We start from the raw sequence: 17,500 nt of genomic DNA, 5'->3' as shown, positions 1-17,500 counted from the left end.
CAAACTTGAAGATGATTTCAAAGAGACATTTCATACAAATAGTAATCAGAACGCTTCAAACTTGAAGATAATTTCAAAGAGACATTTCATACAAATAGTAATCAGAACGCTTCAAGATTGAAGATGATTTCAAAAGGGACATTTCATACAAATAGTAATCAGAACGCTTCAAACTTGAAGATGATTTCAAAGAGACATTTCATACAAATAGTAATCAGAACGCTTCAAGATTGAAGATGATTTCAAAGAGACATTTCATACAAATAGTAATCAGAACGCTTCAAACTTGAAGATGATTTCAAAGAGACATTTCATACAAATAGTAATCAGAACGCTTCAAACTTGAAGATGATTTCAAAGAGACATTTCATACAAATAGTAATCAGAACGCTTCAAACTTGAAGATGATTTCAAAGAGACATTTCATACAAATAGTAATCAGAACGCTTCAAGATTGAAGATGATTTCAAAGAGACATTTCATACAAATAGTAATCAGAACGCTTCAAACTTGAAGATGATTTCAAAGACACATTTCATACAAATAGTAATCAGAACGCTTCAAACTTGAAGATGATTTCAAAGAGACATTTCATACAAATAGTAATCAGAACGCTTCAAGATTGAAGATGATTTCAAAAGGGACATTTCATACAAATAGTAATCAGAACGCTTCAAGATTGAAGATGATTTCAAAGAGACATTTCATACAAATAGTAATCAGGACGCTTCAAACTTGAAGATGATTTCAAAGAGACATTTCATACAAATAGTAATCAGAACGCTTCAAGATTGAAGATGATTTCAAAAGGGACATTTCATACAAATAGTAATCAGAACGCTTCAAGATTGAATATGATTTCAAAGAGACATTTCATACAAATAGTAATCAGAACGCTTCAAGATTGAAGATGATTTCAAAAGGGACATTTCATACAAATAGTAATCAGAACGCTTCAAGATTGAAGATGATTTCAAAGAGACATTTCATACAAATAGTAATCAGAACGCTTCAAACTTGAAGATGATTTCAAAGAGACATTTCATACAAATAGTAATCAGAACGCTTCAAGATTGAAGATGATTTCAAAAGGGACATTTCATACAAATAGTAATCAGAACGCTTCAAGATTGAATATGATTTCAAAGAGACATTTCATACAAATAGTAATCAGAACGCTTCAAGATTGAAGATGATTTCAAAAGGGACATTTCATACAAATAGTAATCAGAACGCTTCAAGATTGAAGATGATTTCAAAAGGGACATTTCATACAAATAGTAATCAGAACGCTTCAAGATTGAAGATGATTTCAAAAGGGACATTTCATACAAATAGTAATCAGAACGCTTCAAGATTGAAGATGATTTCAAAGAGACATTTCATACAAATAGTAATCAGAACGCTTCAAGATTGAAGATGATTTCAAAAGGGACATTTCATACAAATAGTAATCAGAACGCTTCAAGATTGAAGATGATTTCAAAGAGACATTTCATACAAATAGTAATCAGAACGCTTCAAGATTGAAGATGATTTCAAAAGGGACATTTCATACAAATAGTAATCAGAACGCTTCAAGATTGAAGATGATTTCAAAGAGACATTTCATACAAATAGTAATCAGAACGCTTCAAGATTGAAGATGATTTCAAAAGGGACATTTCATATAAATAATAATCATAAAGTTGAGATAAGATTAAAAAGTATATTTCATAAAGAAGCATGTGCTCAAGAAGAGATAGGAGAGAGAACTGTAAATTATCTGTTATATTATTATTATTATTATTATTATTATAAACATTTGTATTATTATTATTATTACTTCGTAAGCAACAACCCTAGTTGGAAAAGGAGAATGCTATAAGCCCGAGGGTTCCAACAGGGAAAATAGCCCATTGAGCAAAGGAAATAAGGAAGCTACAAGAAAAGGCTAACTTTCTTTTTCATTCTTTAAAATTAATCTCTAAAATGTTATTAGAATTAATATCAAAAGTGAATGTGAAATAGACGTTTACAAAATTATTATAAATATTTGGTTTTATACTTTTATACTTGCAATGTCAGCCATGGTTGAAAATAGGACAATGAATTTGATCTAATTGTCTCAAGACAGAATAAATACTAACCAATCATGGAACTAAACTCTAATACCAAAAATATTCTTAATATAATTGTCTATACACAATGAAACTATTATTTCTTAATAAAGGAATGCTACTAATATATCAAAAATCAATTAGCAGTGAATTTCTTGAATTTCGGTGTTTCTTGATTAAAGTTTCACATTTGAACAGAAACAACGTTCATAACAAGCCAACAAAACCAGGTATTGAGACTGACATATCTTGCTTAATTTATGGAGCAAATATATTGCCTTGCATTATAATCGATTCTCACATCAAACTGAATACTGTAAACTTAATTACAAGCATGTTTCTTATCAGATGACAGTTACATTATCATATTCATATATATATGCAATTACAACACACCCACCCCCACCCCCACTAAAAGAAAGAGACGGACAGGTACCTGGTGTGGTCGGAACGAACGCGTTTTTCCTTTTATCATAACGGGATAAAAAAATAAAGGAATGAAATTTGGGTACAAAACCCCGTGGACTTTTGGTAAAATATTTCTCCGAATTTTCCCCCTTCGATCAGCCAGTAGCGTGTCAATCAGTTCCCTTTGTTTATGCTGTCACTACATGTTCCAAAAGAAGGGGGGGACCCTCTCAGAGAGGGGAATCACGGCTCAAAAAGGGAGTGGGACAAGCCTGCTGAAAGAGGGAAAACAGGGGACACGGCTAAAGTAAAAGACTCCCACGGCAAACGAAAGAAATGAAATTATTTAGGAAGATAATGTCATTACAGTATCCCTACATTTTTCTAGAATTTATATACAATATATTCTATCATCGCCGTCACAAAAATCAATATTTTGCGAAGGGTATGTATTCACCCATGTCGTCTGTTTCTTAGTTTATTTATTTGTGAGCAACTTTACACAAAAACTACTATACTGATTTTAACCAAACTTGGTAGTCATGTTGGGTATGACCCAAGGATGAATCGGTTACATTTTTTATAATGCACATCAAAGTGCAAGTACGCAACAGTACTATAAAAATAATCGAATGTTAAATAAATGTAAATATTCTGTTAGTTAATTTTTGTTTGTGAACATTACGCAAAGAGTACTAACCAATTTCAACGAAACTTGGTGGACATGTGGAGTATGGCCCGAGGACAAATCCATTTGATTCTGAAGAAAATTCATCGAAGTATAAGTACGCAGTGGAGTTAAGAGCAAAATAAGACTGTTTGGCGTGGCGAGGGTATGCTCTCTACCATAGTAAAAAAAAATTTTAGCGAGGCAGATTTGCACCAACTCGCAGGGGTGCCCTTTTAGCTCGGAAAAGTTTCCTGATCGCTGATTGGTTGGACGAAATAATTCTAACCAATCAGCTAGCAGGAAACTTTTCCGAGCTAAAAGGGCACCACCGCGAGTCAGTGCAAATGCGCCTCATTAAAATAAATTGAGTATAGTGCCTCTGTAGTTTCTTTTGTCTCCATATTATACAGAACCACATATGATGTTTCATTTATTGTGACAAGTTAGAATTTACTACTTATCTCGGAAAGATAACATGTAGCTTAGGAATTTTGATGGATTTAACAAAAGAGATAAAAATTGCTTCTCAATTAAAATAAGATGCATGTAATCTTTATAAATAATAATAATAATAATAATAATAATAATAATAATAATAATAATTATAATAATAATAACAATAACAACAATGATAATAATAATAATAATAATTATTATTATTATTATTATCATCATCATTACTGGCTAAGCTACAACCCTAGTTGGAAAAGCAAGATGCTACAGGCCCAAGGGCTCCAACAGGAAAAAATAGCCCAGTGAGGAAAAGAAATAAAGAAATAAATGAACGACATAAGAAGTAATGAACGATTAAAATAAAATATTTATCGGTTCAACAAATTAAAATAATTTCAGCATTATCAAAATACCCTCAGAGCAACGTTCTTAGTTCTTATTTCGTCGGTCGAAAAAATAAACAATACTTTATCAACAAATATGTTTACACCATATCTCAAGAGACCGATCGGTGATTAATGGCCTAACTTGCCTCAAGTACTCAACCATCTCTCCTATAACGGTGGAAGACATAAACAGAGGATGGTAAGCTTTTAATATCGTCAAATCATTGAACTTAATTAGTGTATTATATTATAACTAATGTACACGACCCGTCAAAATTACGGCTAAATGTTTAAATAGAAATGCACACACACACACACAGAATCAACCCTTCCCAAACCCTACACCTTTCTTAACTACAATCCCTCTTAACAGGGTATGCCTACTCCCTCTCCCTACTACCCAACGGAAAGGGAGACCGAGTAGTCATACGTCTACCCATACCATTGCACGTGACCAAATATATATATATATATATATATATATATATATATATATATATATATATATATATAGCTAGACAATTGCTCTTTATTATATAAAAGAACATAATTTATAGTTGTTCTTAATACTTTATTTCTTTTTGGAAGCATCAATACAAATGCACACATTTCTACCTATAATAATGCAAAACTAGGTTTTAAAAACAATACAGTGTAATACTAATGGTCGTCGGTCAGCGTAGTTAGGCAATGTTTGATTTGGTCAGTACTTGGATGGGTAACCATTAAGCATTACAATTTACATATAAAACATCTATTTTCATGTTACTCTTCTTAATTTATTTACATTAATTGGTCATAACTTCTCACGTAGCTTATCTATTTCCTTATTTCCTTTCCTCACTAGGATATTTTTCCCTGTTGGAGCCCTTGAGCTTATAGCATCCTGCTTTCCAACTAAGGGTATTGTAGCTTAGCTGATAATAATAATAATAATAATAATAATAATAATAATAATAATAATAATAATAATAATAATAAACATGAATTCAACCTTAACACCGTATAACACGACATATGCAATTCTCCGTATTATACGCGGATTCCTGATTGGTTTCATAAAGAAATACCCGCCCAAGGTAGCCCCCCCCCCCTCCACCCCCGTTTTCAATCATATAATATTAAACATTGTCTGCCATATGCTCTCCCGATTTTGATAGCCCAAGTCCGTCTCACATTTTACTAAAAACCAAGCACACTATTTATGTCTTAGGTTTTCAGAAAATTAAAAATAGTTTCCTTCACGTCCAGATAAATGTTGGAGAGAGAGAGAGAGAGAGAGAGAGAGAGAGAGAGAGAGAGAGAGAGAGAGAGAGAGAGAGAGAGAGAGAGAGAGAGAGAGAGAGGAAAAAAATAAATGGTTGGAATGGAAATGTGATATGTTAATCAGAGGGACTGTCAGTCATTAAGCCCTAACAAATAATAACAGAGCAAATCTAAGAAATGAAATTTCTCGCTAAACTGGTAACATTAGAATTATTTTTAAGAGAGGAAATTACACTATGAAAACAATAAAAATCTCAGTGAATAAAGAGAGGCCAATTAGAAATGTTCAAAACAGACAATAGCGAGGGCACCCGATGTAAAGCCTACTTTGGTCAATATTTTATCCACACTGTTCTCCGCAGTATTTCAGTAAAGTACAGGTGACCGTAATTTTACCTTACTTTGTTATTATCTTTTATGGGTTGGTGACCGTAATATCACTCCTTTACGTCAATATATCCGTTTTTAAAATGGTAAAAATCCAGTTATTTACCGTTAAAAATCCAGTTATTTACCGTTTTTTTAATACAAATTTTTAACAGTGTACGACCAGTCTATTGGATTATTCCTTGGTACAATGGTAGTTTCTTTTAAGATGCCGATATGAAATCATATCCTGATACCATACAGTCAGACGATAAATATAGAAACACAATTAAAATAAAAAGAAAGAGTATAAGTAACAGAAATCGATCTATGAATTTCTATGAATACATGGTCAGTCCAATCAGATCTCTGTGATTTCCTGAGTACGCCAATCTTCTGTGTTTGGAATAATTTAGAACTACGTGCATTGGACAAGTTGGGGTGACCGATGCCTGCAGATAACGTCAAAAACCATTCGCTGTTACAGCATAACACATATTCTATTCGTAAGTTTCAATGCAATGTTAAATGGTAGAGTCAGTTTCTTATATATAATTTTCTTATAAGCCCAAAGGCAAAGTAGTGATCATTTCGATTGGAAACTGCTAAATTTATTGAGCCTTGACTTTTCACGATGGATAATAAAAATAAAAATAAAATGCTATGTAAATATACTATGATGTATATATGTTATAAATTGTAGGATTGTAAAGGAGTATTCCATATTAAAAGATAAAAAAAAAATAATTAGAATAAACGTTTAGAACGCTTCCAGAAGTCTAAAATTACTGACAGATCTTTGCAAGACAGCATCTATAACCTTTACAATGCTTCCAGAAGTCTAGAACTACTACCAGATCTTTGCTCAGATAGCATCTATAACGTTTAAAACGTGAATAATCAGAATAAACGAAATATTAAAATAAGTGGAATTATTTTCCCTTTCTTATAAATTTCTTGGAATTTTGGAAGTCTCAAGTTGTCTGTGGTGATGGGCTGTAAATCAATCACAAAGACATTTAAAACGGTAATCATGAATTATTTAGCTGATTACGGATAGCTTTCAAGTTTAATAAATAATAACAAAAGAGAAACAATAAACCTTAAGCGTGCAATAACCGCTACGCACTTGATATGGAAACTTGCATATACAAATTCATTTTTTTTTTTTTACTGTATCTATATCAAGACATTATTATTATTATTATTATTATTATTATTATTAGTAGTAGTAGTAGTAGTAGTAGTAGTAGTAGTAGTAGTAGTAGTAGTAGCTAGGCTACAACCCTGCACTTCATTTATAAGTATTAGTGATACTGTACGCTGTTTAAAAAAAAAAAAAAAATGTAATCGGAAATTCTCCCTAAAAATATACTGTTCTCAGTGCGACCGTAATTTTACCATATCTTGTTCTTATATTTTACGGGTTAGTGAACGTAATATCACTACTTTACACCAATATATCCTTTTTTAAAACGGTAAATTTCCTGGAATAAATACTGCCAGGCATTTACCGTTTTTCTAACGCAAATTTTTAACAGTGATAACGAGAGGAAGCTTTCTGAAGTTAATGTGAATGAAACTATGAAAAAAAAAGCTTTATTGGAAAAAGGTTAAAAACTATTATTCAAGTAAGGGTTTTGGAAATGAAAAAGTAATAACGGAAAGCGAATAACTTTAAGGGAATAATGCACAACTGCAATTTTCCCATCTAACCTAATCAAACACGCAATAACTAATACTATACACCATTCATCAACCACAACTGACGCAATATCCAAATTCCATTACCAAAATAGAACCAATTAGCAGCCAAATCAATCTACCATTATTTGAATGCGAAGCAATTTAAAGCTCATGAATGGCAGAGGCAAGGGACAGTAACAATACCCTAGAAAGTGACTATATATGCATATAATCAGCACCCAAAGCTAGGACCAGGGAGGGCCAGGAAATGGCTGTTAATGACTCAGCAGGTAGACTTATAGGCTCCCTCAACCCAACATCATTAGGTCACAAGGATGGTGTAGTTGCAGACCCTACAAGAAACTGGAGTTTGAGCGGGACTCGAACCCTAGTCCGACAAATCACCAGGCAGAGGCAGGGAGTATATCAAATCAATGACTCGGTTCAGAAAAAACAGCAATAATAAAAAAAATCCATAATAATAATAATAATAATTTCAATAACTACAATTTTAATCATTTAAACAATAATAATTCTTATAATTGTATTAACAATAATAATAATAATAATAATAATAATAATAATAATAATATTTATAATAATATTAGTAATAATAATTTTAAATTATAATAACATAGGATTCGACTATATGAAGAATAAGCAAGAAGTCGCAAAGTTATCTGATAAATTTAACATTATTCACATTCTTATTTCACTATGATGCACCATCGTTATCTTCATTACTTGCATATCAAACAGTAAAAAATAATTTGAAATTGAAGGCAGACATACTTATTAACACTATTAATTCCAATATTAAATTTATGCGGAAATAAAATGAGAAATTTTCATGAAACGAATAAGTTTTCCTTCAGTCACATTCACTGGTTTTGTTACCAAATCATACGTAATTTATAATAATAATAATAATAATAATAATAATAATAATAATAATAATAATAATAATAATAATAATAATAATACCAATAATAATAATAATAATTATAATAATAATAATAATAATAATACTATTATTATTATTATTATTATTATTATCATTATTATTACTTGCTAAGCTACAACACTAGTTGAAAAAAACCGGATGCTATAAGCCAAGGGGCTCCAACAGGGAAAATAACCCAGCAGGAAAAAGAAACAAGGATATATAAAATATTTTAAGAACAGTAACATTAAAATAAATATTTCCTATATAAACTAAATCGACTCTATCAAACAACCCGGACAATTTCATGAAATATTAGGCAGCTTAAAACAGGTCCAATTCATACTGTTGACAGAATTTCAAAGATAATGTTCCTTACTAAAACTGTTCTACATATCCTGTTCAGGTCCTTTGTATGCATATACAAATGATCTATACAATAAGCGTGTACAAAATCAATTCACATCACTGTTAATTCTATAGTTGGACCATAATTGGTAAAAGAATTAATAAGAATCCCTTTCTGAGAGGAGATATCTTAGTGTGGTGAAAGGGTTTGTGTCTCACCATAATCAACAAATCCACACATGTCAGGGCCACCTATACTATGTTGGTTTGCTCTGAGGGATCAGACAAAAGTTACCCATCATCATCACTCCGTATTGGCCAGCGTGTTGATGAAAATTGACCAAACTCTACCCATGACTAAGGACATGTTTAAAGGTTTTAAAGGTTTAAAGGTCACTCATCAATGGCAGAGGCAAGGGACAGTGACAGTGCCCTATAAATCAGGATAATGCCCTAGAGACTGACTTTATATACATATGATCAGCACCCAAGCCCCTTCTCCACCCAAGCTAGGAACAAGGAGGGCGAGGCAATGGCTGCTGATGATTCAGACCTATAGACTCCCCCCAAATCCCCCCTTCTTAGCTCACAAGAATGGTGAGGTTGCAGTGACCAAAGGAATTAATGAGTTTTAGCGGGACTCGAACCCCAGTCTGTCAATCACCAGGCAAGGACGCTACCACCCGGCCACCACTGTAGGCCTTTGTCCTACAGTGGACTGGAAACGGCTGCATTCGTGACTTTGTTGCTGCTGCTGCTGTTAATCAAAATATGCGGATTAACTACAAGAGCACCCAAATTACATAGATTCAAATCCTGGCACTAGAAATATGTACCCTCTATCTCCAGTTAAAAATTTGAAGCACGATCATTTCACCCTGTGACTGACCTGTCCTTCAAATTGAAATAACTTCCCTTCGTTTTTAAAGGTTTCATCTGAATAAATGCTCACCAGAATGTCAGCCAGGCAAGCCCAAAACCACACACTGTGGTGCCCAACCACAACAGTGGCCTCCCCAGTAAACAGTTCAAACTTATGGTCCGGGAGGGGATCGATCTGCCGCCATGCAAATGCTAGGCGAACACGTTACCATTGTACTAACCTTGTACTGTTGCAAAATTGATTAGGTAATATCCCTTCAATCAGTCGATCCATAATGGCCACCTGTTTCTCCTTCTACTACCGTTAAACATTAACAGCTATTTTCATACGTACGTTCCTCTTAGAGGATGTGACGAAATACTTTGAATATCATTTCAAGTATTACCAGTTAAGCTACAACCCTAGTTGGCAAAGCAGGCTGCTAGAATCCGAAGGGATTTAACAGGCAAATATAGCCAAGTGAAGAAAGGAAATAAATAAACTACAAGAGAAGTACTTAATACTTAACATAAAATATTTTAAGATCAAGAACAACGTTAAAATAGATCTGTCATATATGAACTATGAAGAGAGACTTATGTCAGCCTGTTCAATATAAAAACATTCGATCACAAGGTTGAAATCTGAAGTGCCCTAATTACCACAGTTTTTTTTTACTCATTGGTAACTGGACCCAACCATAACAACGTATGGATGGATAAACGGAAGACACGTGTTTGTGAACAGGTGTTACAGCATTACAGACACGTGTAATGTCAACATAACATATTCCAGGGAACTTCCTCGGATAATAATACCTGAAACACTACGAAAAATAAGTAAACAAGTAGATGAACATATTAAACTGCAATTAAATAATATACAAACTGGAATCAATCCAATAGGACAAACGTATTAAAAATCAAGATATTTTTCCTTGCTGGACCCCTTGGACTTATAGCATCCTGTTTTTTCCACTGGAGTTGTAGTTCAGCTAATAATAATAATAATAATAATAATAATAATAATAACAACAACAACAACAGCAACAACAAAAACAACAATAATAATAATGTATCGATTAGATTTGAAATATTTTCCAATTTCATGAAAGAATCAAACAAAATCGATCCAAAATCCAGATGAAAGAGATCGAGTTGAGTTTAAAGGTCGCTCATAAATTGTAGGGGCAATGAACAGTGACAATGCCATAGAGACTGACCATATATACAGATGATCAGCGCCCAAGCCAGCTCTCCATCTAACCCAAGGTCAGGGTGGGCCAGGCAATGACTGCTGATGACTCAGCAGGTAGACTTATAGGCTCTCTCAAACTCCCCATCCTTAGCTCACAACGAAGGAGGTTGCAAACAGTGCACGAAACTATAGAGCTTGAGCGGGTCTCGAACCCTAGTCCCGTAGATCACCAGGCAGGGACGTTTCCAATAATTAAGACTTACAACTGCGTTTATACGTTTCTAATACAACGAAATACACTGTTAAAAATTTGCCGTAAAATAACTGTAAAAATCCCGGAATAAATGTTGCCAGGCATTTGCCGTTTTAAACACGGACATATTGACGTAAAGGAGTGATATTACGAACACCAACCCGTAAAAGATAATGGCAAAGTATGGCAAAATTACGGTCGCCCGTATTTTACTGAAATACGGCATAGAACAGTATATATTTTACGGAGAATTTCTGACAAAATTTATGGGTTTTTTTAACAGCGTAAGATACAAAAGGTACTGGAATGAGTGATGCAAAAAACTCTGTGTACTTTCAGTTCGAGTTTATAAATTCATTCCGCAAATCATTCAACTCGCTTCAATTTAATTGTAAATCCTAATGTTCTATGTTTTTAATTTGAGTCTCACGCTGACCTAAAATCATCTCATTTAATAATCTCCCTTTAGTTTATCAATTGTTTTCATATGCTTACACTTCTGACTAAACCTCATTTATGGACCTCCTGATTCTGAAGTTCCTGAATTCGTATGTCTCTGTCAAACAAAGATTCCAAAAGGGGTTACGTCAGCATCCCTCTACTCGTTTCTACCTTTCCATGTAACTGTCTCGGCTACCATCAGAGCTAACGATACCAGTCTCAAAAAGAAACATTAAATTCACCCCTCTCTCTCTCTCTCTCTCTCTCTCTCTCTCTCTCTCTCTCTCTCTCTCTCTGTCCCTTACTTGTCTATTTGGGTGTTTGTTCAATTCCCAAAAAGCCTTTTACCCTATTTCCCCCCATTCAATCTCTATTTGAACACGGAAGGGAAAAACTGGGCTGAACTCTACATTTCCACATCAAAACTCAATATTTTCCTTCCCTCTACCTACACAACGTAACCAAAATACATTTTGCATCAAAAATAACCCACGTGTGCATATGCACAGTTTTGTCTCAAAATATTTCCCTTCGCAGAGAAAAAATTCCAACAGTTCTTTTGTTCTGTTTCGCAAAGATTACATTTAAAGTGCAGTTCTTCATTCGGGGGTTCTCGTAAAACCACGGGCCATAACGAAATCATTATGACAAGGGAGGGGCCATGGTGGAAATGGGAGGGAAAATTGGAGGGAAAGAGGACGGTCAGGGAAGAGGCGAAGAGGAAAAGGACTTTTAAAGTTCATCCTTAGTATAGTTTACTCTTCCATGATAAGTCATTTTAAAGAGAGATGGAAAGGGGCGTGGAGTAAGAGGAAGGTAAGGGGAGGGAAAAGGAAGGGAAGAGTATACTCAAGGGGAGGGAAAAAGGAGAGAAGACTACACTCAGGGGAGGGAAAAAGAAGGGGAAGAGTATACTCAAGGGGAGGGAAAAGGAGAAAAGACTATAATCAGGGGAGGGAAAAAGAAGGGGGGAAGAGTATACTTAAGGGGAGGGAAAAAGGATAGAAAACTATACTCAGGGGAGGGAAAAAGAAAGGGAAGAGTATACTCAAGGGGAGGGAAAAAGGAGAGAAGACTATACACAGGGGAGGGAAAAAGAAGGGGAAGAGTACACTCAGGGGAGGAAAAAAGAAGTGGAAGATTATACTCAATGGGGGAGAAAGGAGAGAAACTATACTCAGGGGAGGGAAAAAGAAGGGGAAGAGTATACTTAAGGGGAGGGAAAAAGGATAGAAAACTATACTCAGGGGAAGGAAAAAGAAGGGGAAGAGTATACTCAAGGAGAGGGAAAAAGGAGAGAAGGGTATACTCAGGAGAGGGGAAAAGAAAGGGAAGAGTATACTCAAGGAGAGGGAAAAAGGAGAGAAGGGTATACTTCGGGGAAGGAAAAAGAAGGGAAGATCATACTCAGGGGAGGAAAAGGGAGAGGAAGAGTATAGACAGAGGAGGGAAAAAATAGGGGGAAAAGCAGTGAAGAAATTATTCGACAAAGATTCATCCTATATAAATTCTGATGCTCTATAAGAAAATCATTATTCTAAGGGAGGGAGGGAGAAAAATAGAAGATCATTATAAAGGGATCATAATGGCGAGGGAGATCGTGGGAGGCAAAGGGAGAGGCAGAGCTGGGAGGACATGATTTTACAGGGCTTTATCCCTCAAATTTCCTTCTCCTTTGTAGCGATATCATTATAACGAATAAGGGGAGGGAAGGGAAAGGAAGGGGAAAGAATAAGGTAAGGGAGGGATAGAATGGTGGGAGAGAGAAAATGAAGGTGTAAATGATTTTACACTAGTTCATCTTTCCGTAATTTGCTCTTTCATGAGGAGATTCCTATGGCGGAGGAGAGTGAGAGAGGAAAAAGAAGTTCAGGAAAAAGAAAGTGGAAGGATAAAAGAGAAACAGTGAAAAAAAAGTGGAAATAGATATAATTCAACATAAAACTCGTTTTATGTTTATTGTTTTGTTCCTTAATGTTAGACAGCATGTTTGTGTATTTTTTTTCTGGTTGCCTATTGGATACGTCCCTCCCTAGCGATCTGCCGGACAGGGGTTCGAGTCACGCTCTAAAACGATAGTTGTTGTAGTGTCTGTAACCTCACCATTCTTATGAGCTAAGGATGAGGGTCTCCCGCGAGCCTATAGGTCCACCTGCTGAATCATCAGTGGCCGTTGCCTGGTCCTCCCTGGTCCTATCTTGGGTGGAGAGAGAGGTCTAGGGCGCTGATCATATGTATACAGTATATGGTCAGTCTCTAGGGCAATGTCCCTGTCTCTTGCCTCTGACATTCATGAATGACCTTTAAAACCCTTAAACCTTTAAATATATTTTTACATATCATAGGAGACTTGCATGTATGGAAGGTATACAGTGTGTGTGTTCCATCCATCACTTGAATCGGGTTCTTGTGCGTGTGTTACTAATTTTCAATATACAGTACACACATCTAAGCTGTCAAAGGTGTACTTGTGCCGTTTCTATTTGCTCAATAACGCTTTGGTTTATGCAAAGTACGTTCGACTATCACACCTATAATTTGATTCTGGTTCCCATTCAGCATGACTATATAATGTTATGAAATCTTATTCCCAATAGAGATAATTTCAATGGAGCTTCGCTATCATATATGATATACACCCAAATTGGGACGGGACGCTAGCCCGTATAGGCGAGTCTAATAATATAATTAATTTTTAGATATTGTCTAAGGAAACAAAAGAGAATAGAATTTACATTAAACCTTAGTGGCCTGTAGCAAGCATTCTTAACAATTATTATATGAAATTTGAGAGAAATATACCCTTTTCCAACTACAATATCCTGCTTAGGAATTGACACATAAAGTTAAAAAACAATGAAGAAGAACACCACACCACGATCCTGCATTACGCCGGTAGCTGTTAAAAGGCAAATAACCTCATAACTCTGATTAACTTGGCTGCGTAAAGGATACTGCAACCCGAGTGTCGTATCTCTGGTCTTTAACTTCCCGGGTCGACTCTAAAGCGCGATCCGGGCCCAATGTTACTCTACACTTGGCCAGCCATTATTCAAATTCCCTGCGATAAATACTAACTTCCCAACCCCGAACCTTCCGCGCTTTACTTTAATACTGAGCGGGCTCTCTCTCTCTCTCTCTCTCTCTCTCTCTCTCTCTCTCTTAATGCTAAGCGGTACTTTCTCCCTAGCTTAATGCTGAACAGTATTCTCTCTCTCTTTCTCTCTCTCTCTCTCTCTCTCTCTCTCTCTCTTAATGTTGAGCAGTACTTTCTAGCTTAATGCTGAACAGCATTCTCTCTCTCTCTCTCTCTCTCTCTCTCTCTCTCTCTCTCTCTCTCTCTCTCTCTCTCTCTTAGTGATGAGCCGCTCTCTCTCTCTCTCTCTCAATGTTCAGCGGTATTCTCTCGCTAGCTTAATGTTGAACAGTAGTCTCTCTCTCTCTCTCTCTCTCTCTCTCTCTCTCTCTCTCTCTCTCTCTCTCTCTCTCTCTCTCTCTATATATATATATATATATATATATATATATATATCGCTATCCCTGTGAAATGTTCTCCATTTAGTTTCGTCCCCGTGATTCTGCCATACTAACCCCTTCTGCATCGAATCCATTAGCAAACAGCGGGAGGTTGTTTCCCCCAACTAACTCTATTATCATAGCGTTGCAATATATTTTCCTTCTCTCTCTCTCTCTCTCTCTCTCTCTCTCTCTCTCTCCTCTCTCTCTCTCTCTCTCTCTCTCTCTCTCTCATACGCATACACCTGGGAATGAAAAACAGCCAAATATCCCATACCAATGAATATGTATGTACACATGTATGGTATTTAAAGACAAAGACATTCGGGGCGAAACGTATTGATATATACGAGTATATACTCTTAATGATTGAGTACATACTTCTAGATACGCAGGTTTGCACCAGTAAACACAATGATAAAGAAACACGGTATTACATCAACAGAAACAAAGAACAGTATGTGCATATTGTTACATGACCGTCTGTTTGTGGGATAAATAAGGAGAGACGTGTCCCATATACTGCAAGAAGGATTAACTGAGATCTTTTGTCAATTCTACTGGTGAAATTGTCATTCTAAACGACCAATGAGATGGAAATTGAGATAAAAAGCTATTAAGCTTGAGCTGTGCTTGTATGAACGTCGCATTAAGTTAGAGAGAGAGAGAGAGAGAGAGAGAGAGAGAGAGAGAGAGAGAGAGAGAGAGAGAGAGAGAGAGAGAGAGTACATCCCAGGCTTATAGTAAACGTCCCTACCTGACGATCTACTGGACTGGGGTTCGACACCCGCTCAAGCTTGATTTTTCTTGTAGTGTCTGCAACCTCACCATCCTTGTGAACTAACGTTGGTGGGTTTGGGGAACTCTATAGGTCTACCTTCTGAGTCATCAGCACCCATCGCTTGGTCCTTCCTGATCCTAGCTTGGGTGGATTGTGGGCTACCATATGTATATATCGTCAGTCTCCTTGGCATTTGCCCTGCTATCTAAGGCATTGTCACTCTCCTTTGCCTCGGTCATTCACGAGCTACCTTTTAACTTTTAATCTTCAAAGAATACGATAAACCATTTCCTGGTCCACCCTGGTTCCAGCTTGGGTGGATTTGGGGCTCATCATATGTGAATATCGTCAGTCTCCAGGGCATTTGTCCTGCTAGCTAAGGCATTGCCACTCTCCCTTGCCTCTGCCATCCATGAGATACATTTTAATCTTTAAAAAATACAATACAGCATAAAAGTCGGACATTTAAAACAAAAATTTCCAAGTTCTTGGGGGAGGCAATACAACAAGTTCGGATAAATGAGGAGGAAGGAGCGAAAGATTTACTAAAAAGCTTTGTAAATGGCCTCAACTGAAACAAGATTATTTTCGTCCACAGGAGTTGACTTTCACATTTTATAATTGTTTTAAAAAATTTAAGCCTAACACTATCACTAAATTCCATCTTATAAATCTATTAACGAAAAATAACACGAGTTTATTGTTATTGACACAATAAACACTGATAGAGATACACAAGCTTACATAAAATACTCTATATTAACAAAATACTTATATAAAATCCCAATTAATAAACCTTTAAAATAGACAGTAAAGCCAAAATACAATTTGAAAATCCAGAACTTAGCCTAAAATTTCCTTTTAAACAAACCTACCACCAAACTCGTATATGAAATAATAAACTGTATATTCTACATGCCACAATGGGTAAAAATAGAATAGTACATAAAATACTCTTTCTTAACAAAAAGATATTTAACATAACGATCAACAAACCCTTAAATAAACATTTAACCCCACAAAAAAAATTGAAAATCCAGAAAGTAACCTAAAAATTTCCCTCTAAACAAACAAACAATCTTATATATGAATTTATATATAACCTATACCCAATGGGTACAAGCAGAGTAAAATAAATAACAACTAAAAAGAGAAAATAAGACACCAGACTCCTTTCCAAAGGAACAGTAAAAGAGTAAAGATCCAAGATCTATCTCTTTCTGTGAGCAGGAAAACATTAGGCTAAGAATATGCAAACACTTGACTTAGAAAAGACAGTTTCCCCCCGTCACGTTTCTGTCGCGTGGTTGAGTACAAAGGGCACATGGTAGCCTACCCTTCTTAGAGAGAGAGAGAGAGAGAGAGAGAGAGAGAGAGAGAGAGAGAGAGAGAGAGAGTGTGTGTGTGTTAAATAGATGATGGTTACTTTCTTAAAGAAGCATTTGGTTAGGATTTTTAAGACCGACATTTTTTTCAAAACTTCATTACTGCGCGACTCAACTTCTAAATATTATACAGTTTTTGTAATAGCCAAAGCCTAAGCCAAAGGCAATAACGACTAAATGATGTAATGAAATACATTTTTTGTAATAACCAAAGCCAAATGATAACTATGTAATGTAATGAAATACAGTTTTTGTATTAGCCAGAGCCAAAGACGGGACAAGTGTCTGGAATCAATATATATCTCTAATACAAAAATCAGCCTCTTTCAATTCTTCTTTCATTAAATCCAGAAGACCCGTCTTACACAAAATTAATTAGCCCGTAGAGCAGCTGTTTTAAAAAAAAAATCCCATACAATCTCTATTTATAAATTATTTTT

The 17,500-nt window shown here is 35.4% G+C and overlaps 1 pseudogene; it reads left to right on the top strand.

Annotated features, from left to right (window-relative positions):
- LOC137636626 (cylicin-2-like) overlaps positions 1 to 12,811 on the top strand; it is a 15,468-nt pseudogene extending 2,657 nt beyond the window's left edge.
- Positions 12,812 to 17,500: the final 4,689 nt, after the last annotated feature.

The sequence above is a fragment of the Palaemon carinicauda genome, unplaced genomic scaffold (genome assembly GCF_036898095.1).
Source record: "Palaemon carinicauda isolate YSFRI2023 unplaced genomic scaffold, ASM3689809v2 scaffold3441, whole genome shotgun sequence".
Classification (NCBI taxonomy): domain Eukaryota; kingdom Metazoa; phylum Arthropoda; class Malacostraca; order Decapoda; family Palaemonidae; genus Palaemon; species Palaemon carinicauda.
The sequence above is the reverse complement of the archived record's forward strand: the minus strand, read 5'-3'. Positions and strand labels throughout refer to the sequence as shown.